Source organism: Lissotriton helveticus, chromosome 3_1 (assembly GCF_964261635.1).
Source record: "Lissotriton helveticus chromosome 3_1, aLisHel1.1, whole genome shotgun sequence".
NCBI lineage: Eukaryota > Metazoa > Chordata > Amphibia > Caudata > Salamandridae > Lissotriton > Lissotriton helveticus.
Genome location: NC_136061.1, coordinates 1,728,781,222 through 1,728,806,838, shown reverse-complemented (window position 1 = coordinate 1,728,806,838; position 25,617 = coordinate 1,728,781,222).

Sequence of the window (25,617 nt, the reverse complement as noted above, 5' to 3'; positions counted from 1 at the left end):
CCAGAGAACTTGGGGATAATAAGTAACCACTCGCACCAACTGTGGTGAACTACTTTTTACTCGTCCATCTACATGCACTACATGTACCAGAGTGCTAGGGGGCGACCCGGAGGAAAGGCTAGTGGTGTGCGATCCATCTTGGTTGTACTTAAACGGCTCCCGTGAGCCTTGAGCTGACGAGCTCTTGGAGACGCACCCGCGCGCCGGAGAGGCATCAGGGCCTGTGACGGTTACTTGGCGGCCTTCTCATCCACCCCAAACACTGCTCTGCTGACGAGGGAAACTGTCCCGAAACCCGGGCCATGTCTCGGGTCCAGAGAACTTTTGGATAACAAGTAACCACTCGCACCAACTGTGGTGTACTACTTTTTACTCGTCCATCTACATGCACTACATGTACCAGAGTGCTAGGGGGCGACCCGGAGGAGAGGCTAGCGGTGTGCGATCCATCTTGATTGTACTTAAACGGCTCCCGTGAGCCTTGAGCTGACGAGCTCTTGGAGACGCACCTGCACGCCGGAGAGGCATCAGGGCCTGTGACGGTTACTTGGCGGCCTTCTCATCCACCCCAAACACTGCTCTGCTGACGAGGGAAACTGTCCCGAAACCCGGGCCACGTCTCGGGTCCAGAGAACTTGGGGATAACGAGTAACCACTTGCACCAACTGTGGTGAACTACTTTTTACTCGTCCATCTACATGCACTACATGTACCAGAGTGCTAGGAGGCGACCCGGAGGAGAGGCTAGCGGTGTGCGATCCATCTTGGTTGTACTTAAACGGCTCCCGTGAGCCTTGAGCTGACGAGCTCTTGGAGACGCAATTGCGCGCCGGAGAGGCATCAGGGCCTGTGACGGTTACTTGGCGGCCTTCTCATCCACCCCAAACACTGCTCTGCTGACGAGGGAAACTGTCCCGAAACCCGGGCCACGTCTCGGGTCCAGAGAACTTGGGGATAACGAGTAACCTCTCGCACCAACTGTGGTGAACTACTTTTTACTCGTCCATCTACATGTACTACATTTCCAGAGTGCTAGGGGGCGACCCGGAGGAGAGGCTAGCGGTGTGCGATCCATCTTGGTTGTACTTAAACGGCTCCCGTGAGCCTTGAGCTGACGAGCTCTTGGAGACGCACCTGAGCGCCGGAGAGGCATGAGGGCCTGTGACGGTTACTTGGCGGCCTTCTCATCCACCCCAAACACTGCTCTGCTGACGAGGGAAACTGTCCCGAAACCCTGGCCATGTCTCGGGTCCAGAGAACTTGGGGATAACGAGTAACCACTCGCACCAACTGTGGTGAACTACTTTTTACTCGTCCATCTACATGCACTACATGTAGCAGAGTGCTAGGGGGCGATCCGGAGGAGAGGCTAGCGGTGTGCGATCCATCTTGGTTGTACTTAAACGGCTCCCGTGAGCCTTGAGCTGACGAGCTCTTGGAGACGCACATGCGCGCCGGAGAGGCATCAGGGCCTGTGACGGTTACTTGGCGGCCTTCTCATCCACCCAAAACACTGCTCTGCTGACGAGGGAAACTGTCCCGAAACCCGGGCCATGTCTCGGGTCCAGAGAACTTGGGGATAACGAGTAACCACTCGCACCAACTGTGGTGAACTACTTTTTACTCGTCCATCTACATGCACTACATGTACCAGAGTGCTAGGGGGCGACCCGGAGGAGAGGCTAGCGGTGTGCGATCCATCTTGGTTGTACTTAAACGGCTCCCGTGAGCCTTGAGCTGACGAGCTCTTGGAGACGCACCTGCGCGCCGGAGAGGCATCAGGGCCTGTGACGGTTACTTGGCGGCCTTCTCATCCACCCCAAACACTGCTCTGCTGACGAGGGAAACTGTCCCGAAACCCGGGCCATGTCTCGGGTCCAGAGAACTTGGGGATAATAAGTAACCACTCGCACCAACTGTGGTGAACTACTTTTTACTCGTCCATCTACATGCACTACATGTACCAGAGTGCTAGGGGGCGACCCGGAGGAGAGGCTAGCGGTGTGCGATCCATCTTGGTTGTACTTAAACGGCTCCCGTGAGCCTTGAGCTGACGAGCTCTTGGAGACGCACCTGCGCGCCGGAGAGGCATCAGGGCCTGTGACGGTTACTTGGCGGCCTTCTCATCCACCCAAAACACTGCTCTGCTGACGAGGGAAACTGTCCAGAAACCCGGGCCATGTCTCGGGTCCAGAGAACTTGGGGATAACGAGTAACCACTCGCACCAACTGTGGTGAACTACTTTTTACTCGTCCATCTACATGCACTACATGTACCAGAGTGCTAGGGGGCGATCCGGAGGAGAGGCTAGCGGTGTGCGATCCATCTTGGTTGTACTTAAACGGCTCCGGTGAGCCTTGAGCTGACGAGCTCTTGGAGACGCACCTGCGCGCCGGAGAGGCATCAGGGCCTGTGACGGTTACTTGGCGGCCTTCTCATCCACCCCAAACACTGCTCTGCTGACGAGGGAAACTGTCCCGAAACCCGGGCCATGTCTCGGGTCCAGAGAACTTGGGGATAACGAGTAACCACTCGCACCAACTGTGGTGAACTACTTTTTACTCGTCCATCTACATGCACTACATGTACCAGAGTGCTAGGGGGCGACCCGGAGGAGAGGCTAGCGTTGTGCGATCCATCTTGGTTGTACTTAAACGGCTCCCATGAGCCTTGAGCTGACGAGCTCTTGGAGACGCACCTGCGCGCCGAAGAGGCATCAGGGCCTGTGACGGTTACTTGGCGGCCTTCTCATCCACCCCAAACACTGCTCTGCTGACGAGGGAAACTGTCCCGAAACCCGGGCCACGTCTCGGGTCCTGAGAACTTGGGGATAACGAGTAACCACTCGCACCAACTGTGGTGAACTACTTTTTACTCGTCCATCTACATGTACTACATGTACCAGAGTGCTAGGGGGCGACCCGGAGGAGAGGCTAGCGGTGTGCGATCCATCTTGGTTGTACTTAAACGGCTCCTGTGAGCCTTGAGCTGACGAGCTCTTGGAGACGCACCTGCGCACCGGAGAGGCATCAGGGCCTGTGACGGTTACTTGGCGGCCTTCTCATCCACCCCAAACACTGCTCTGCTGACGAGGGAAACTGTCCCGAAACCCTGGCCATGTCTCGGGTCCAGAGAACTTGGGGATAACGAGTAACCACTCGCACCAACTGTGGTGAACTACTTTTTACTCGTCCATCTACATGCACTACATGTAGCAGAGTGCTACGGGGCGACCCGGAGGAGAGGCTAGCGGTGTGCGATCCATCTTGGATGTACTTAAACGGCTCCCGTGAGCCTTGAGCTGACGAGCTCTTGGAGACGCACCTGCGCGCCGGAGAGGCATCAGGGCCTGTGACGGTTACTTGGCGGCCTTCTCATCCACCCCAAACACTGCTCTGCTGACGAGGGAAACTGTCCCGAAACCCGGGCCATGTCTCGGGTCCAGAGAACTTGGGGATAATAAGTAACCACTCGCACCAACTGTGGTGAACTACTTTTTACTCGTCCATCTACATGCACTACATGTACCAGAGTGCTAGGGGGCTACCCGGAGGAGAGGCTAGCGGTGTGCGATCCATCTTGGTTGTACTTAAACGGCTCCCGTGAGCCTTGAGCTGACGAGCTCTTGGAGACGCACCTGCGCGCCGGAGAGGCATCAGGGCCTGTGACGGTTACTTGGCGGCCTTCTCATCCACCCCAAACACTGCTCTGCTGACGAGGGAAACTGTCCCGAAACCCGGGCCATGTCTCGGGTCCAGAGAACTTGGGGATAACGAGTAACCACTCGCACCAACTGTGGTGTACTACTTTTTACTCGTCCATCTACATGCACTACATGTACCAGAGTGCTAGGGGGCGACCCGGAGGAGAGGCTAGCGGTGTGCGATCCATCTTGATTGTACTTAAACGGCTCCCGTGAGCCTTGAGCTGACGAGCTCTTGGAGACGCACCTGCGCGCCGGAGAGGCATCAGGGCCTGTGACGGTTACTTGGCGGCCTTCTCATCCACCCCAAACACTGCTCTGCTGACGAGGGAAACTGTCCCGAAACCCGGGCCATGTCTCGGGTCCAGAGAACTTGGGGATAACGAGTAACCACTCGCACCAACTGTGGTGAACTACTTTTTACTCGTCCATCTACATGCACTACATGTACCAGAGTGCTAGGGGTGACCCGGAGGAGAGGCTAGCGGTGTGCAATCCATCTTGGTTGTACTTAAACGGCTCCCGTGAGCCTTGAGCTGACGAGCTCTTGGAGACGCACCTGCGCGCCGGAGAGGCATCAGGGCCTGTGACGGTTACTTGGCGGCCTTCTCATCCACCCAAAACACTGCTCTGCTGACGAGGGAAACTGTCCAGAAACCCGGGCCATGTCTCGGGTCCAGAGAACTTGGGGATAACGAGTAACCACTCGCACCAACTGTGGTGAACTACTTTTTACTCGTCCATCTACATGCACTACATGTACCAGAGTGCTAGGGGGCGATCCGGAGGAGAGGCTAGCGGTGTGCGATCCATCTTGGTTGTACTTAAACGGCTCCCGTGAGCCTTGAGCTGACGAGCTCTTGGAGACTCACCTGCGCGCCGGAGAGGCATCAGGGCCTGTGACGGTTACTTGGCGGCCTTCTCATCCACCCCAAACACTGCTCTGCTGACGAGGGAAACTGTCCCGAAACCCGGGCCATGTCTCGGGTCCAGAGAACTTGGGGATAACGAGTAACCACTCGCACCAACTGTGGTGAACTACTTTTTACTCGTCCATCTACATGCACTACATGTACCAGAGTGCTAGGGGGCGACCCGGAGGAGAGGCTAGCGTTGTGCGATCCATCTTGGTTGTACTTAAACGGCTCCCATGAGCCTTGAGCTGACGAGCTCTTGGAGACGCACCTGCGCGCCGGAGAGGCATCAGGGCCTGTGACGGTTACTTGGCGGCCTTCTCATCCACCCCAAACACTGCTCTGCTGACGAGGGAAACTGTCCCGAAACCCGGGCCACGTCTCGGGTCCAGAGAACTTGGGGATAACGAGTAACCACTCGCACCAACTGTGGTGAACTACTTTTTACTCGTCCATCTACATGTACTACATGTACCAGAGTGCTAGGGGGCGACCCGGAGGAGAGGCTAGCGGTGTGCGATCCATCTTGGTTGTACTTAAACGGCTCCCGTGAGCCTTGAGCTGACGAGCTCTTGGAGACGCACCTGCGCGCCGGAGAGGCATCAGGGCCTGTGACGGTTACTTGGCGGCCTTCTCATCCACCCCAAACACTGCTCTGCTGACGAGGGAAACTGTCCCGAAACCCTGGCCATGTCTCGGGTCCAGAGAACTTGGGGATAACGAGTAACCACTCGCACCAACTGTGGTGAACTACTTTTTACTCGTCCATCTACATGCACTACATGTAGCAGAGTGCTAAGGGGCGACCCGGAGGAGAGGCTAGCGGTGTGCGATCCATCTTGGTTGTACTTAAACGGCTCCCGTGAGCCTTGAGCTGACGAGCTCTTGGAGACGCACCTGCGCGCCGGAGAGGCATCAGGGCCTGTGACGGTTACTTGGCGGCCTTCTCATCCACCCCAAACACTGCTCTGCTGACGAGGGAAACTGTCCCGAAACCCGGGCCATGTCTCGGGTCCAGAGAACTTGGGGATAATAAGTAACCACTCGCACCAACTGTGGTGAACTACTTTTTACTCGTCCATCTACATGCACTACATGTACCAGAGTGCTAGGGGGCGACCCGGAGGAAAGGCTAGCGGTGTGCGATCCATCTTGGTTGAACTTAAACGGCTCCCGTGAGCCTTGAGCTGACGAGCTCTTGGAGACGCACCTGCGCGCCGGAGAGGCATCAGGGCCTGTGACGGTTACTTGGCGGCCTTCTCATCCACCCCAAACACTGCTCTGCTGACGAGGGAAACTGTCCCGAAACCCGGGCCATGTCTCGGGTCCAGAGAACTTGGGGATAACGAGTAACCACTCGCACCAACTGTGGTGTACTACTTTTTACTTGTCCATCTACATGCACTACATGTACCAGAGTGCTAGGGGGCGACCCGGAGGAGAGGCTAGCTGTGTGCGATCCATCTTGATTGTACTTAAACGGCTCCCGTGAGCCTTGAGCTGACGAGCTCTTGGAGACGCACCTGCGCGCCGGAGAGGCATCAGGGCCTGTGACGGTTACTTGGCGGCCTTCTCATCCACCCCAAACACTGCTCTGCTGACGAGGGAAACTGTCCCGAAACCCGGGCCACGTCTCGGGTCCAGAGAACTTGGGGATAACGAGTAACCACTCGCACCAACTGTGGTGAACTACTTTTTACTCGTCCATCTACATGCACTACATGTACCAGAGTGCTAGGGGGCGACCCGGAGGAGAGGCTAGCGGTGTGCGATCCATCTTGGTTGTACTTAAACGGCTCCCGTGAGCCTTCCGCTGACGAGCTCTTGGAGACGCACCTGCGCGCCGGAGAGGAATCAGGGCCTGTGACCGTTACTTGGCGGCCTTCTCATCCACCCCAAACACTGCTCTGCTGACGAGGGAAACTGTCCCGAAACCCGGGCCATGTCTCGGGTCCAGAGAACTTGGGCATAACGAGTAACCACTCGCACCAATTGTGGTGAACTACTTTTTACTCGTCCATCTACATGCACTACATGTACCAGAGTGCTAGGGGGCGACCCGGAGGAGAGGCTAGCGGTGTGCGATCCATCTTGGTTGTACTTAAACGGCTCCCGTGAGCCTTGAGCTGACGAGCTCTTGGAGACGCACCTGCGCGCCGGAGAGGCATCAGGGCCTGTGACGGTTACTTGGCGACCTTCTCATCCACCCCAAACACTGCTCTGCTGACGAGGGAAACTGTCCCGAAACCCGGGCCATGTCTCGGGTCCAGAGAACTTGGGGATAACGAGTAACCACTCGCACCAATTGTGGTGAACTACTTTTTACTCGTCCATCTACATGCACTACATGTACCAGAGTGCTAGGGGGCGACCCGGAGGAGAGGCTAGCGGTGTGCGATCCATCTTCGTTGTACTTAAACGGCTCCCGTGAGCCTTGAGCTGACGAGCTCTTGGAGACGCACCTGCGCGCCGGAGAGGCATCAGGGCCTGTGACGGTTACTTGGCGGCCTTCTCATCCACCCCAAACACTGCTCTGCTGATGAGGGAAACTGTCCCGAAACCCGGGCCATGTCTCGGGTCCAGAGAACTTGGGGATAACGAGTAACCACTCGCACCAACTGTGGTGAACTACTTTTTACTCGTCCATCTACATGCACTACATGTACCAGAGTGCTAGGGGGCGACCCGGAGGAGAGGCTAGCGGTGTGCGATCCATCTTGGTTGTACTTAAACGGATCCCGTGAGCCTTGAGCTGACGAGCTCTTGGAGACGCACCTGCGCGCCGGAGAGGCATCAGGGCCTGTGACGGTTACTTGGCGGCCTTCTCATCCACCCCAAACACTGCTCTGCTGACGAGGGAAACTGTCCCGAAACCCGGGCCATGTCTCGGGTCCAGAGAACTTGGGGATAACGAGTAACCACTCGCACCAACTGTGGTGAACTACTTTTTACTCGTCCATCTACATGCACTACATGTACCAGAGTGCTAGGGGGGGACCCGGAGGAGAGGCTAGCGGTTTGCGATCCATCTTGGTTGTACTTAAACGGCTCCCGTGAGCCTTGAGCTGACGAGCTCTTGGAGACGCACCTGCGCTCCGGAGAGGCATCAGGGCCTGTGACGGTTACTTGGCGGCCTTCTCATCCACCCCAAACACTGCTCTGCTGACGAGGGAAACTGTCCTGAAACCCGGGCCATGTCTCGGGTCCAGAGAACTTGGGGATAACGAGTAACCACTCGCACCAACTGTGGTGAACTACTTTTTACTCGTCCATCTACATGCACTACATGTACCAGAGTGCTAGGGGCGACCCGGAGGAGACGCTAGCGGTGTGCGATCCATCTTGGTTGTACTTAAACGGCTCCCGTGAGCCTTGAGCTGACGAGCTCTTGGAGACGCACCTGCGCGCCGGAGAGGCATCAGGGCCTGTGACGGTTACTTGGCGGCCTTCTCATCCACCCCAAACACTGCTCTGCTGACGAGGGAAACTGTCCCGAAACCCGGGCCATGTCTCGGGTCCAGAGAACTTGGGGATAACGAGTAACCACTCGCACCAACTGTGGTGAACTACTTTTTACTCGTCCACCTACATGCACTACATGTACCAGAGTGCTAGGGGGCGACCCGGAGGAGAGGCTAGCGTTGTGCGATCCATCTTGGTTGTACTTAAACGTTTCCCGTGAGCCTTGAGCTGACGAGCTCTTGGAGACGCACCTGCGCGCCGGAGAGGCATCAGGGCCTGTGACGGTTACTTGGCGGCCTTCTCATCCACCCCAAACACTGCTCTGCTGACGAGGGAAACTGTCCCGAAACCCGGGCCACGTCTCGGGTCCAGAGAACTTGGGGATAACGAGTAACCACTCGCACCAACTGTGGTGAACTACTTTTTACTCGTCCATCTACATGTACTACATGTACCAGAGTGCTAGGGGGCGACCCGGAGGAGAGGCTAGCGGTGTGCGATCCATCTTGGTTGTACTTAAACGGCTCCCGTGAGCCTTGAGCTGACGAGCTCTTGGAGACGCACCTGCGCGCCGGAGAGGCATCAGGGCCTGTGACGGTTACTTGGCGGCCTTCTCATCCACCCCAAACACTGCTCTGCTGACGAGGGAAACTGTCCCGAAACCCGGGCCACGTCTCGGGTCCAGAGAACTTGGGGATAACGAGTAACCACTCGCACCAACTGTGGTGAACTACTTTTTACTCGTCCATCTACATGTACTACATGTACCAGAGTGCTAGGGGGCGACCCGGAGGAGAGGCTAGCGGTGTGCGATCCATCTTGGTTGTACTTAAACGGCTCCCGTGAGCCTTGAGCTGACGAGCTCTTGGAGACGCACCTGCGCGCCGGAGAGGCATCAGGGCCTGTGACGGTTACTTGGCGGCCTTCTCATCCACCCCAAACACTGCTCTGCTGACGAGGGAAACTGTCCCGAAACCCTGGCCATGTCTCGGGTCCAGAGAGCTTGGGGATAACGAGTAACCACTCGCACCAACTGTGGTGAACTACTTTTTACTCGTCCATCTACATGCACTACATGTAGCAGAGTGCTAAGGGGCGACCCGGAGGAGAGGCTAGCGGTGTGCGATCCATCTTGGTTGTACTTAAACAGCTCCCGTGAGCCTTGAGCTGACGAGCTCTTGGAGACGCACCTGCGCGCCGGAGAGGCATCAGGGCCTGTGACGGTTACTTGGCGGCCTTCTCATCCACCCCAAACACTGCTCTGCTGACGAGGGAAACTGTCCCGAAACCCGGGCCATGTCTCGGGTCCAGAGAACTTGGGGATAATAAGTAACCACTCGCACCAACTGTGGTGAACTACTTTTTACTCGTCCATCTACATGCACTATATGTACCAGAGTGCTAGGGGGCGACCCGGAGGAGAGGCTAGCGGTGTGCGATCCATCTTGGTTGTACTTAAACGGCTCCCGTGAGCCTTGAGCTGACGAGCTCTTGGAGACGCACCTGCGCGCCGGAGAGGCATCAGGGCCTGTGACGGTTACTTGGCGGCCTTCTCATCCACCCCAAACACTGCTCTGCTGACGAGGGAAACTGTCCCGAAACCCGGGCCATGTCTCGGGTCCAGAGAACTTGGGGATAACGAGTAACCACTCGCACCAACTGTGGTGTACTACTTTTTACTCGTCCATCTACATGCACTACATGTACCAGAGTGCTAGGGGGCGACCCGGAGGAGAGGCTAGCGGTGTGCGATCCATCTTGATTGTACATAAACGGCTCCCGTGAGCCTTGAGCTGACGAGCTCTTGGAGACGCACCTGCGCGCCGGAGAGGCATCAGGGCCTGTGACGGTTACTTGGCGGCCTTCTCATCCACCCCAAACACTGCTCTGCTGACGAGGGAAACTGTCCCGAAACCCGGGCCATGTCTCGGGTCCAGAGAACTTGGGGATAACGAGTAACCACTCGCACCAACTGTGGTGAACTACTTTTTACTCGTCCATCTACATGCACTACATGTACCAGAGTGCTAGGGGCGACCCGGAGGAGAGGCTAGCGGTGTGCAATCCATCTTGGTTGTACTTAAACGGCTCCCGTGAGCCTTGAGCTGACGAGCTCTTGGAGACGCACCTGCGCGCCGGAGAGGCATCAGGGCCTGTGACGGTTACTTGGCGGCCTTCTCATCCACCCAAAACACTGCTCTGCTGACGAGGGAAACTGTCCAGAAACCCGGGCCATGTCTCGGGTCCAGAGAACTTGGGGATAACGAGTAACCACTCGCACCAACTGTGGTGAACTACTTTTTACTCGTCCATCTACATGCACTACATGTACCAGAGTGCTAGGGGGCGATCCGGAGGAGAGGCTAGCGGTGTGCGATCCATCTTGGTTGTACTTAAACGGCTCCCGTGAGCCTTGAGCTGACGAGCTCTTGGAGACGCACCTGCGCGCCGGAGAGGCATCAGGGCCTGTGACGGTTACTTGGCGGCCTTCTCATCCACCCCAAACACTGCTCTGCTGACGAGGGAAACTGTCCCGAAACCCGGGCCATGTCTCGCGTCCAGAGAACTTGGGGATAACGAGTAACCACTCGCACCAACTGTGGTGAACTACTTTTTACTCGTCCATCTACATGCACTACATGTACCAGAGTGCTAGGGGGCGACCCGGAGGAGAGGCTAGCGTTGTGCGATCCATCTTGGTTGTACTTAAACGGCTCCCATGAGCCTTGAGCTGACGAGCTCTTGGAGACGCACCTGCGCGCCGGAGAGGCATCAGGGCCTGTGACGGTTACTTGGCGGCCTTCTCATCCACCCCAAACACTGCTCTGCTGACGAGGGAAACTGTCCTGAAACCCGGGCCACGTCTCGGGTCCAGAGAACTTGGGGATAACCAGTAACCACTCGCACCAACTGTGGTGAACTACTTTTTACTCGTCCATCTACATGTACTACATGTACCAGAGTGCTAGGGGGCGACCCGGAGGAGAGGCTAGCGGTGTGCGATCCATCTTGGTTGTACTTAAACGGCTCCCGTGAGCCTTGAGCTGACGAGCTCTTGGAGACGCACCTGCGCGCCGGAGAGGCATCAGGGCCTGTGACGGTTACTTGGCGGCCTTCTCATCCACCCCAAACACTGCTCTGCTGACGAGGGAAACTTTCCCGAAACCCTGGCCATGTCTCGGGTCCAGAGAACTTGGGGATAACGAGTAACCACTCGCACCAACTGTGGTGAACTACTTTTTACTCGTCCATCTACATGCACTACATGTAGCAGAGTGCTAAGGGGCGACCCGGAGGAGAGGCTAGCGGTGTGCGATCCATCTTGGTTGTACTTAAACGGCTCCCGTGAGCCTTGAGCTGACGAGCTCTTGGAGACGCACCTGCGCGCCGGAGAGGCATCAGGGCCTGTGACGGTTACTTGGCGGCCTTCTCATCCACCCCAAACACTGCTCTGCTGACGAGGGAAACTGTCCCGAAACCCGGGCCATGTCTCGGGTCCAGAGAACTTGGGGATAATAAGTAACCACTCGCACCAACTGTGGTGAACTACTTTTTACTCGTCCATCTACATGCACTACATGTACCAGAGTGCTAGGGGGCGACCCGGAGGAAAGGCTAGTGGTGTGCGATCCATCTTGGTTGTACTTAAACGGCTCCCGTGAGCCTTGAGCTGACGAGCTCTTGGAGACGCACCTGCGCGCCGGAGAGGCATCAGGGCCTGTGACGGTTACTTGGCGGCCTTCTCATCCACCCCAAACACTGCTCTGCTGACGAGGGAAACTGTCCCGAAACCCGGGCCATGTCTCGGGTCCAGAGAACTTGGGGATAACGAGTAACCACTCGCACCAACTGTGGTGTACTACTTTTTACTCGTCCATCTACATGCACTACATGTACCAGAGTGCTAGGGGGCGACCCGGAGGAGAGGCTAGCGGTGTGCGATCCATCTTGATTGTACTTAAACGGCTCCCGTGAGCCTTGAGCTGACGAGCTCTTGGAGATGCACCTGCGCGCCGGAGAGGCATCAGGGCCTGTGACGGTTACTTGGCGGCCTTCTCATCCACCCCAAACACTGCTCTGCTGACGAGGGAAACTGTCCCGAAACCCGGGCCACGTCTCGGGTCCAGAGAACTTGGGGATAACGAGTAACCACTCGCACCAACTGTGGTGAACTACTTTTTACTCGTCCATCTACATGCACTACATGTACCAGAGTGCTAGGGGGCGACCCGGAGGAGAGGCTAGCGGTGTGCGATCCATCTTGGTTGTACTTAAACGGCTCCCGTGAGCCTTGAGCTGACGAGCTCTTGGAGACGCACCTGCGCGCCGGAGAGGCATCAGGGCCTGTGACGGTTACTTGGCGGCCTTCTCATCCACCCCAAACACTGCTCTGCTGACGAGGGAAACTGTCCCGAAACCCGGGCCACGTCTCGGGTCCAGAGAACTTGGGGATAACGAGTAACCACTCGCACCAACTGTGGTGAACTACTTTTTACTCGTCCATCTACATGTACTACATGTACCAGAGTGCTAGGGGGCGACCCGGAGGAGAGGCTAGCGGTGTGCGATCCATCTTGGTTGTACTTAAACGGCTCCCGTGAGCCTTGAGCTGACGAGCTCTTGGAGACGCACCTGCGCGCCGGAGAGGCATGAGGGCCTGTGACGGTTACTTGGCGGCCTTCTCATCCACCCCAAACACTGCTCTGCTGACGAGGGAAACTGTCCCGAAACCCTGGCCATGTCTCGGGTCCAGAGAACTTGGGGATAACAAGTAACCACTCGCACCAACTGTGGTGAACTACTTTTTACTCGTCCATGTACATGCACTACATGTAGCAGAGTGCTAGGGGGCGATCCGGAGGAGAGGCTAGCGGTGTGCGATCCATCTTGGTTGTACTTAAACGGCTCCCGTGAGCCTTGAGCTGACGAGCTCTTGGAGACGCACCTGCGCGCCGGAGAGGCATCAGGGCCTGTGACGGTTACTTGGCGGCCTTCTCATCCACCCCAAACACTGCTCTGCTGACGAGGGAAACTGTCCCGAAACCCGGGCCATGTCTCGGGTCCAGAGAACTTGGGGATAATAAGTAACCACTCGCACCAACTGTGGTGAACTACTTTTTACTCGTCCATCTACATGCACTACATGTACCAGAGTGCTAGGGGGCGACCCGGAGGAGAGGCTAGCGGTGTGCGATCCATCTTGGTTGTACTTAAACGGCTCCCGTGAGCCTTGAGCTGACGAGCTCTTGGAGACGCACCTGCGCGCCGGAGAGGCATCAGGGCCTGTGACGGTTACTTGGCGGCCTTCTCATCCACCCCAAACACTGCTCTGCTGACGAGGGAAACTGTCCCGAAACCCGGGCCATGTCTCGGGTCCAGAGAACTTGGGGATAACGAGTAACCACTCGCACCAACTGTGGTGAACTACTTTTTACTCGTCCATCTACATGCACTACATGTACCAGAGTGCTAGGGGCGACCCGGAGGAGAGGCTAGCGGTGTGCGATCCATCTTGGTTGTACTTAAACGGCTCCCGTGAGCCTTGAGCTGACGAGCTCTTGGAGACGCACCTGCGCGCCGGAGAGGCATCAGGGCCTGTGACGGTTACTTGGCGGCCTTCTCATCCACCCCAAACACTGCTCTGCTGACGAGGGAAACTGTCCCGAAACCCGGGCCACGTCTCGGGTCCAGAGAACTTGGGGATAACGAGTAACCACTCGCACCAACTGTGGTGAACTACTTTTTACTCGTCCATCTACATGTACTACATGTACCAGAGTGCTAGGGGGCGACCCGGAGGAGAGGCTAGCGGTGTGCGATCCATCTTGGTTGTACTTAAACGGCTCCCGTGAGCCTTGAGCTGACGAGCTCTTGGAGACGCACCTGCGCGCCGGAGAGGCATCAGGGCCTGTGACGGTTACTTGGCGGCCTTCTCATCCACCCCAAACACTGCTCTGCTGACGAGGGAAACTGTCCCGAAACCCTGGCCATGTCTCGGGTCCAGAGAGCTTGGGGATAACGAGTAACCACTCGCACCAACTGTGGTGAACTACTTTTTACTCGTCCATCTACATGCACTACATGTAGCAGAGTGCTAAGGGGCGACCCGGAGGAGAGGCTAGCGGTGTGCGATCCATCTTGGTTGTACTTAAACAGCTCCCGTGAGCCTTGAGCTGACGAGCTCTTGGAGACGCACCTGCGCGCCGGAGAGGCATCAGGGCCTGTGACGGTTACTTGGCGGCCTTCTCATCCACCCCAAACACTGCTCTGCTGACGAGGGAAACTGTCCCGAAACCCGGGCCATGTCTCGGGTCCAGAGAACTTGGGGATAATAAGTAACCACTCGCACCAACTGTGGTGAACTACTTTTTACTCGTCCATCTACATGCACTATATGTACCAGAGTGCTAGGGGGCGACCCGGAGGAGAGGCTAGCGGTGTGCGATCCATCTTGGTTGTACTTAAACGGCTCCCGTGAGCCTTGAGCTGACGAGCTCTTGGAGACGCACCTGCGCGCCGGAGAGGCATCAGGGCCTGTGACGGTTACTTGGCGGCCTTCTCATCCACCCCAAACACTGCTCTGCTGACGAGGGAAACTGTCCCGAAACCCGGGCCATGTCTCGGGTCCAGAGAACTTGGGGATAACGAGTAACCACTCGCACCAACTGTGGTGTACTACTTTTTACTCGTCCATCTACATGCACTACATGTACCAGAGTGCTAGGGGGCGACCCGGAGGAGAGGCTAGCGGTGTGCGATCCATCTTGATTGTACATAAACGGCTCCCGTGAGCCTTGAGCTGACGAGCTCTTGGAGACGCACCTGCGCGCCGGAGAGGCATCAGGGCCTGTGACGGTTACTTGGCGGCCTTCTCATCCACCCCAAACACTGCTCTGCTGACGAGGGAAACTGTCCCGAAACCCGGGCCATGTCTCGGGTCCAGAGAACTTGGGGATAACGAGTAACCACTCGCACCAACTGTGGTGAACTACTTTTTACTCGTCCATCTACATGCACTACATGTACCAGAGTGCTAGGGGCGACCCGGAGGAGAGGCTAGCGGTGTGCAATCCATCTTGGTTGTACTTAAACGGCTCCCGTGAGCCTTGAGCTGACGAGCTCTTGGAGACGCACCTGCGCGCCGGAGAGGCATCAGGGCCTGTGACGGTTACTTGGCGGCCTTCTCATCCACCCAAAACACTGCTCTGCTGACGAGGGAAACTGTCCAGAAACCCGGGCCATGTCTCGGGTCCAGAGAACTTGGGGATAACGAGTAACCACTCGCACCAACTGTGGTGAACTACTTTTTACTCGTCCATCTACATGCACTACATGTACCAGAGTGCTAGGGGGCGATCCGGAGGAGAGGCTAGCGGTGTGCGATCCATCTTGGTTGTACTTAAACGGCTCCCGTGAGCCTTGAGCTGACGAGCTCTTGGAGACGCACCTGCGCGCCGGAGAGGCATCAGGGCCTGTGACGGTTACTTGGCGGCCTTCTCATCCACCCCAAACACTGCTCTGCTGACGAGGGAAACTGTCCCGAAACCCGGGCCATGTCTCGCGTCCAGAGAACTTGGGGATAACGAGTAACCACTCGCACCAACTGTGGTGAACTACTTTTTACTCGTCCATCTACATGCACTACATGTACCAGAGTGCTAGGGGGCGACCCGGAGGAGAGGCTAGCGTTGTGCGATCCATCTTGGTTGTACTTAAACGGCTCCCATGAGCCTTGAGCTGACGAGCTCTTGGAGACGCACCTGCGCGCCGGAGAGGCATCAGGGCCTGTGACGGTTACTTGGCGGCCTTCTCATCCACCCCAAACACTGCTCTGCTGACGAGGGAAACTGTCCTGAAACCCGGGCCACGTCTCGGGTCCAGAGAACTTGGGGATAACCAGTAACCACTCGCACCAACTGTGGTGAACTACTTTTTACTCGTCCATCTACATGTACTACATGTACCAGAGTGCTAGGGGGCGACCCGGAGGAGAGGCTAGCGGTGTGCGATCCATCTTGGTTGTACTTAAACGGCTCCCGTGAGCCTTGAGCTGACGAGCTCTTGGAGACGCACCTGCGCGCCGGAGAGGCATCAGGGCCTGTGACGGTTACTTGGCGGCCTTCTCATCCACCCCAAACACTGCTCTGCTGACGAGGGAAACTTTCCCGAAACCCTGGCCATGTCTCGGGTCCAGAGAACTTGGGGATAACGAGTAACCACTCGCACCAACTGTGGTGAACTACTTTTTACTCGTCCATCTACATGCACTACATGTAGCAGAGTGCTAAGGGGCGACCCGGAGGAGAGGCTAGCGGTGTGCGATCCATCTTGGTTGTACTTAAACGGCTCCCGTGAGCCTTGAGCTGACGAGCTCTTGGAGACGCACCTGCGCGCCGGAGAGGCATCAGGGCCTGTGACGGTTACTTGGCGGCCTTCTCATCCACCCCAAACACTGCTCTGCTGACGAGGGAAACTGTCCCGAAACCCGGGCCATGTCTCGGGTCCAGAGAACTTGGGGATAATAAGTAACCACTCGCACCAACTGTGGTGAACTACTTTTTACTCGTCCATCTACATGCACTACATGTACCAGAGTGCTAGGGGGCGACCCGGAGGAAAGGCTAGTGGTGTGCGATCCATCTTGGTTGTACTTAAACGGCTCCCGTGAGCCTTGAGCTGACGAGCTCTTGGAGACGCACCTGCGCGCCGGAGAGGCATCAGGGCCTGTGACGGTTACTTGGCGGCCTTCTCATCCACCCCAAACACTGCTCTGCTGACGAGGGAAACTGTCCCGAAACCCGGGCCATGTCTCGGGTCCAGAGAACTTGGGGATAACGAGTAACCACTCGCACCAACTGTGGTGTACTACTTTTTACTCGTCCATCTACATGCACTACATGTACCAGAGTGCTAGGGGGCGACCCGGAGGAGAGGCTAGCGGTGTGCGATCCATCTTGATTGTACTTAAACGGCTCCCGTGAGCCTTGAGCTGACGAGCTCTTGGAGATGCACCTGCGCGCCGGAGAGGCATCAGGGCCTGTGACGGTTACTTGGCGGCCTTCTCATCCACCCCAAACACTGCTCTGCTGACGAGGGAAACTGTCCCGAAACCCGGGCCACGTCTCGGGTCCAGAGAACTTGGGGATAACGAGTAACCACTCGCACCAACTGTGGTGAACTACTTTTTACTCGTCCATCTACATGCACTACATGTACCAGAGTGCTAGGGGGCGACCCGGAGGAGAGGCTAGCGGTGTGCGATCCATCTTGGTTGTACTTAAACGGCTCCCGTGAGCCTTGAGCTGACGAGCTCTTGGAGACGCACCTGCGCGCCGGAGAGGCATCAGGGCCTGTGACGGTTACTTGGCGGCCTTCTCATCCACCCCAAACACTGCTCTGCTGACGAGGGAAACTGTCCCGAAACCCGGGCCACGTCTCGGGTCCAGAGAACTTGGGGATAACGAGTAACCACTCGCACCAACTGTGGTGAACTACTTTTTACTCGTCCATCTACATGTACTACATGTACCAGAGTGCTAGGGGGCGACCCGGAGGAGAGGCTAGCGGTGTGCGATCCATCTTGGTTGTACTTAAACGGCTCCCGTGAGCCTTGAGCTGACGAGCTCTTGGAGACGCACCTGCGCGCCGGAGAGGCATGAGGGCCTGTGACGGTTACTTGGCGGCCTTCTCATCCACCCCAAACACTGCTCTGCTGACGAGGGAAACTGTCCCGAAACCCTGGCCATGTCTCGGGTCCAGAGAACTTGGGGATAACAAGTAACCACTCGCACCAACTGTGGTGAACTACTTTTTACTCGTCCATGTACATGCACTACATGTAGCAGAGTGCTAGGGGGCGATCCGGAGGAGAGGCTAGCGGTGTGCGATCCATCTTGGTTGTACTTAAACGGCTCCCGTGAGCCTTGAGCTGACGAGCTCTTGGAGACGCACCTGCGCGCCGGAGAGGCATCAGGGCCTGTGACGGTTACTTGGCGGCCTTCTCATCCACCCCAAACACTGCTCTGCTGACGAGGGAAACTGTCCCGAAACCCGGGCCATGTCTCGGGTCCAGAGAACTTGGGGATAATAAGTAACCACTCGCACCAACTGTGGTGAACTACTTTTTACTCGTCCATCTACATGCACTACATGTACCAGAGTGCTAGGGGGCGACCCGGAGGAGAGGCTAGCGGTGTGCGATCCATCTTGGTTGTACTTAAACGGCTCCCGTGAGCCTTGAGCTGACGAGCTCTTGGAGACGCACCTGCGCGCCGGAGAGGCATCAGGGCCTGTGACGGTTACTTGGCGGCCTTCTCATCCACCCCAAACACTGCTCTGCTGACGAGGGAAACTGTCCCGAAACCCGGGCCATGTCTCGGGTCCAGAGAACTTGGGGATAACGAGTAACCACTCGCACCAACTGTGGTGAACTACTTTTTACTCGTCCATCTACATGCACTACATGTACCAGAGTGCTAGGGGCGACCCGGAGGAGAGGCTAGCGGTGTGCAATCCATCTTGGTTGTACTTAAACGGCTCCCGTGAGCCTTGAGCTGACGAGCTCTTGGAGACTCACCTGCGCGCCGGAGAGGCATCAGGGCCTGTGACGGTTACTTGGCGGCCTTCTCATCCACCCAAAACACTGCTCTGCTGACGAGGGAAACTGTCCAGAAACCCGGGCCATGTCTCGGGTCCAGAGAACTTGGGGATAACGAGTAACCACTCGCACCAACTGTGGTGAACTACTTTTTACTCGTCCGTCTACATGCACTACATGTACCAGAGTGCTAGGGGGCGATCCGGAGGAGAGGCTAGCGGTGTGCGATCCATCTTGGTTGTACTTAAACGGCTCCCGTGAGCCTTGAGCTGACGAGCTCTTGGAGACGCACCTGCGCGCCGGAGAGGCATCAGGGCCTGTGACGGTTACTTGGCGGCCTTCTCATCCACCCCAAACACTGCTCTGCTGACGAGGGAAACTGTCCCGAAACCCGGGCCATGTCTCGGGTCCAGAGAACTTGGGGATAACGAGTAACCACTCGCACCAACTGTGGTGAACTACTTTTTACCCGTCCATCTACATGCACTACATGTACCAGAGTGCTAGGGGGCGACCCGGAGGAGAGGCTAGCGTTGTGCGATCCATCTTGGTTGTACTTAAACGGCTCCCATGAGCCTTGAGCTGATGAGCTCTTGGAGACGCACATGCGCGCCGGAGAGGCATCAGGGCCTGTGACGGTTACTTGGCGGCCTTCTCATCCACCCCAAACACTGCTCTGCTGACGAGGGAAACTGTCCCGAAACCCGGGCCACGTCTCGGGTCCAGAGAACTTGGGGATAACGAGTAACCACTCGCACCAACTGTGGTGAACTACTTTTTACTCGTCCATCTACATGTACTACATGTACCAGAGTGCTAGGGGGCGACCCGGAGGAGAGGCTAGCGGTGTGCGATCCATCTTGGTTGTACTTAAACGGCTCCCGTGAGCCTTGAGCTGACGAGCTCTTGGAGACGCACCTGCGCGCCGGAGAGGCATCAGGGCCTGTGACGGTTACTTGGCGGCCTTCTCATCCACCCCAAACACTGCTCTGCTGACGAGGGAAACTGTCCCGAAACCCTGGCCATGTCTCGGGTCCAGAGAACTTGGGGATAACGAGTAACCACTCGCACCAACTGTGGTGAACTACTTTTTACTCGTCCATCTACATGCACTACATGTAGCAGAGTGCTAAGGGGCGACCCGGAGGAGAGGCTAGCGGTGTGCGATCCATCTTGGTTGTACTTAAACGGCTCCCGTGAGCCTTGAGCTGACGAGCTCTTGGAGACGCACCTGCGCGCCGGAGAGGCATCAGGGCCTGTGACGGTTACTTGGCGGCCTTCTCATCCACCCCAAACACTGCTCTGCTGACGAGGGAAACTCTCCCGAAACCCGGGCCATGTCTCGGGTCCAGAGAACTTGGGGATAATAAGTAACCACTCGCACCAACTGTGGTGAACTACTTTTTACTCGTCCATCTACATGCACTACATGTACCAGAGTGCTAGGGGGCTACCCGGAGGAGAGGCTAGCGGTGTGCGATCCATCTTGGTTGTACTTAAACGGCTCCCGTGAGCCTTGAGCTGACGAGCTCTTGGAGACGCACCTGCGCGCCGGAGAGGCATCAGGGCCTGTGACGGTTACTTGGCGGCCTTCTCATCCACCCCAAACACTGCTCTGCTGACGAGGGAAACTGTCCCGAAACCCGGGCCATGTCTCGGGTCCAGAGAACTTGGGGATAACGAGTAACCACTCGCACCAACTGTGGTGTACTACTTTTTACTCGTCCATCTACATGCACTACATGTACCAGAGTGCTAGGGGGCGACCCGGAGGAGAGGCTAGCGGTGTGCGATCCATCTTGATTGTACTTAAAAGGCTCCCGTGAGCCTTGAGCTGACGAGCTCTTGGAGACGCACCTGCGCGCCGGAGAGGCATCAGGGCCTGTGACGGTTACTTGGCGGCCTTCTCATCCACCCCAAACACTGCTCTGCTGACGAGGGAAACTGTCCCGAAACCCGGGCCATGTCTCGGGTCCAGAGAACTTGGGGATAACGAGTAACCACTCGCACCAACTGTGGTGAACTACTTTTTACTTGTCCATCTACATGCACTACATGTACCAGAGTGCTAGGGGCGACCCGGAGGAGAGGCTAGCGGTGTGCAATCCATCTTGGTTGTACTTAAACGGCTCCCGTGAGCCTTGAACTGACGAGCTCTTGGAGACGCACCTGCGCGCCGGAGAGGCATCAGGGCCTGTGACGGTTACTTGGCGGCCTTCTCATCCACCCAAAACACTGCTCTGCTGACGAGGGAAACTGTCCAGAAACCCGGGCCATGTCTCGGGTCCAGAGAACTTGGGGATAACGAGTAACCACTCGCACCAACTGTGGTGAACTACTTTTTACTCGTCCATCTACATGCACTACATGTACCAGAGTGCTAGGGGGCGATCCGGAGGAGAGGCTAGCGGTGTGCGATCCATCTTGGTTGTACTTAAACGGCTCCCGTGAGCCTTGAGCTGACGAGCTCTTGGAGACACACCTGCGCGCCGGAGAGGCATCAGGGCCTGTGACGGTTACTTGGCGGCCTTCTCATCCACCCCAAACACTGCTCTGCTGACGAGGGAAACTGTCCCGAAACCCGGGCCATGTCTCGGGTCCAGAGAACTTGGGGATAACGAGTAACCACTCGCACCAATTGTGGTGAACTACTTTTTACTCGTCCATCTACATGCACTACATGTACCAGAGTGCTAGGGGGCGACCCGGAGGAGAGGCTAGCGGTGTGCGATCCATCTTCGTTGTACTTAAACGGCTCCCGTGAGCCTTGAGCTGACGAGCTCTTGGAGACGCACCTGCGCGCCGGAGAGGCATCAGGGCCTGTGACGGTTACTTGGCGGCCTTCTCATCCACCCCAAACACTGCTCTGCTGATGAGGGAAACTGTCCCGAAACCCGGGCCATGTCTCGGGTCCAGAGAACTTGGGGATAACGAGTAACCACTCGCACCAACTGTGGTGAACTACTTTTTACTCGTCCATCTACATGCACTACATGTACCAGAGTGCTAGGGGGCGACCCGGAGGAGAGGCTAGCGGTGTGCGATCCATCTTGGTTGTACTTAAACGGCTCCCGTGAGCCTTGAGCTGACGAGCTCTTGGAGACGCACCTGCGCGCCGGAGAGGCATCAGGGCCTGTGACGGTTACTTGGCGGCCTTCTCATCCACCCCAAACACTGCTCTGCTGACGAGGGAAACTGTCCCGAAACCCGGGCCATGTCTCGGGTCCAGAGAACTTGGGGATAACGAGTAACCACTCGCACCAACTGTGGTGAACTACTTTTTACTCGTCCATCTACATGCACTACATGTACCAGAGTGCTAGGGGTGGACCCGGAGGAGAGGCTAGCGGTTTGCGATCCATCTTGGTTGTACTTAAACGGCTCCCGTGAGCCTTGAGCTGACGAGCTCTTGGAGACGCACCTGCGCTCCGGAGAGGCATCAGGGCCTGTGACGGTTACTTGGCGGCCTTCTCATCCACCCCAAACACTGCTCTGCTGACGAGGGAAACTGTCCTGAAACCCGGGCCATGTCTCGGGTCCAGAGAACTTGGGGATAACGAGTAACCACTCGCACCAACTGTGGTGAACTACTTTTTACTCGTCCATCTACATGCACTACATGTACCAGAGTGCTAGGGGCGACCCGGAGGAGAGGCTAGCGGTGTGCGATCCATCTTGGTTGTACTTAAACGGCTCCCGTGAGCCTTGAGCTGACGAGCTCTTGGAGACGCACCTGCGCGCCGGAGAGGCATCAGGGCCTGTGACGGTTACTTGGCGGCCTTCTCATCCACCCCAAACACTGCTCTGCTGACGAGGGAAACTGTCCCGAAACCCGGGCCATGTCTCGGGTCCAGAGAACTTGGGGATAACGAGTAACCACTCGCACCAACTGTGGTGAACTACTTTTTACTCGTCCATCTACATGCACTACATGTACCAGAGTGCTAGGGGGCGACCCGGATGAGAGGCTAGCGTTGTGCGATCCATCTTGGTTGTACTTAAACGTTTCCCGTGAGCCTTGAGCTGACGAGCTCTTGGAGACGCACCTGCGCGCCGGAGAGGCATCAGGGCCTGTGACGGTTACTTGGCGGCCTTCTCATCCACCCCAAACACTGCTCTGCTGACGAGGGAAACTGTCCCGAAACCCGGGCCACGTCTCGGGTCCAGAGAACTTGGGGATAACGAGTAACCACTCGCACCAACTGTGGTGAACTACTTTTTACTCGTCCATCTACATGTACTACATGTACCAGAGTGCTAGGGGGCGACCCGGAGGAGAGGCTAGCGGTGTGCGATCCATCTTGGTTGTACTTAAACGGCTCCCGTGAGCCTTGAGCTGACGAGCTCTTGGAGACGCACCTGCGCGCCGGAGAGGCATCAGGGCCTGTGACGGTTACTTGGCGGCCTTCTCATCCACCCCAAACACTGCTCTGCTGACGAGGGAAACTGTCCCGAAACCCGGGCCACGTCTCGGGTCCAGAGAACTTGGGGATAACGAGTAACCACTCGCACCAACTGTGGTGAACTACTTTTTACTCGTCCATCTACATGTACTACATGTACCAGAGTGCTAGGGGGCGACCCGGAGGAGAGGCTAGCGGTGTGCGATCCATCTTGGTTGTACTTAAACGGCTCCCGTGAGCCTTGAGCTGACGAGCTCTTGGAGACGCACCTGCGCGCCGGAGAGGCATCAGGGCCTGTGACGGTTACTTGGCGGCCTTCTCATCCACCCCAAACACTGCTCTGCTGACGAGGGAAACTGTCCCGAAACCCTGGCCATGTCTCGGGTCCAGAGAGCTTGGGGATAACGAGTAACCACTCGCACCAACTGTGGTGAACTACTTTTTACTCGTCCATCTACATGCACTACATGTAGCAGAGTGCTAAGGGGCGACCCGGAGGAGAGGCTAGCGGTGTGCGATCCATCTTGGTTGTACTTAAACGGCTCCCGTGAGCCTTGAGCTGACGAGCTCTTGGAGACGCACCTGCGCGCCGGAGAGGCATCAGGGCCTGTGACGGTTACTTGGCGGCCTTCTCATCCACCCCAAACACTGCTCTGCTGACGAGGGAAACTGTCCCGAAACCCGGGCCATGTCTCGGGTCCAGAGAACTTGGGGATAATAAGTAACCACTCGCACCAACTGTGGTGAACTACTTTTTACTCGTCCATCTACATGCACTATATGTACCAGAGTGCTAGGGGGCGACCCGGAGGAGAGGCTAGCGGTGTGCGATCCATCTTGGTTGTACTTAAACGGCTCCCGTGAGCCTTGAGCTGACGAGCTCTTGGAGACGCACCTGCGCGCCGGAGAGGCATCAGGGCCTGTGACGGTTACTTGGCGGCCTTCTCATCCACCCCAAACACTGCTCTGCTGACGAGGGAAACTGTCCCGAAACCCGGGCCATGTCTCGGGTCCAGAGAACTTGGGGATAACGAGTAACCACTCGCACCAACTGTGGTGTACTACTTTTTACTCGTCCATCTACATGCACTACATGTACCAGAGTGCTAGGGGGCGACCCGGAGGAGAGGCTAGCGGTGTGCGATCCATCTTGATTGTACATAAACGGCTCCCGTGAGCCTTGAGCTGACGAGCTCTTGGAGACGCACCTGCGCGCCGGAGAGGCATCAGGGCCTGTGACGGTTACTTGGCGGCCTTCTCATCCACCCCAAACACTGCTCTGCTGACGAGGGAAACTGTCCCGAAACCCGGGCCATGTCTCGGGTCCAGAGAACTTGGGGATAACGAGTAACCACTCGCACCAACTGTGGTGAACTACTTTTTACTCGTCCATCTACATGCACTACATGTACCAGAGTGCTAGGGGCGACCCGGAGGAGAGGCTAGCGGTGTGCAATCCATCTTGGTTGTACTTAAACGGCTCCCGTGAGCCTTGAGCTGACGAGCTCTTGGAGACGCACCTGCGCGCCGGAGAGGCATCAGGGCCTGTGACGGTTACTTGGCGGCCTTCTCATCCACCCAAAACACTGCTCTGCTGACGAGGGAAACTGTCCAGAAACCCGGGCCATGTCTCGGGTCCAGAGAACTTGGGGATAACGAGTAACCACTCGCACCAACTGTGGTGAACTACTTTTTACTCGTCCATCTACATGCACTACATGTACCAGAGTGCTAGGGGGCGATCCGGAGGAGAGGCTAGCGGTGTGCGATCCATCTTGGTTGTACTTAAACGGCTCCCGTGAGCCTTGAGCTGACGAGCTCTTGGAGACGCACCTGCGCGCCGGAGAGGCATCAGGGCCTGTGACGGTTACTTGGCGGCCTTCTCATCCACCCCAAACACTGCTCTGCTGACGAGGGAAACTGTCCCGAAACCCGGGCCATGTCTCGCGTCCAGAGAACTTGGGGATAACGAGTAACCACTCGCACCAACTGTGGTGAACTACTTTTTACTCGTCCATCTACATGCACTACATGTACCAGAGTGCTAGGGGGCGACCCGGAGGAGAGGCTAGCGTTGTGCGATCCATCTTGGTTGTACTTAAACGGCTCCCATGAGCCTTGAGCTGACGAGCTCTTGGAGACGCACCTGCGCGCCGGAGAGGCATCAGGGCCTGTGACGGTTACTTGGCGGCCTTCTCATCCACCCCAAACACTGCTCTGCTGACGAGGGAAACTGTCCCGAAACCGGGGCCACGTCTCGGGTCCAGAGAACTTGGGGATAACCAGTAACCACTCGCACCAACTGTGGTGAACTACTTTTTACTCGTCCATCTACATGTACTACATGTACCAGAGTGCTAGGGGGCGACCCGGAGGAGAGGCTAGCGGTGTGCGATCCATCTTGGTTGTACTTAAACGGCTCCCGTGAGCCTTGAGCTGACGAGCTCTTGGAGACGCACCTGCGCGCCGGAGAGGCATCAGGGCCTGTGACGGTTACTTGGCGGCCTTCTCATCCACCCCAAACACTGCTTTGCTGA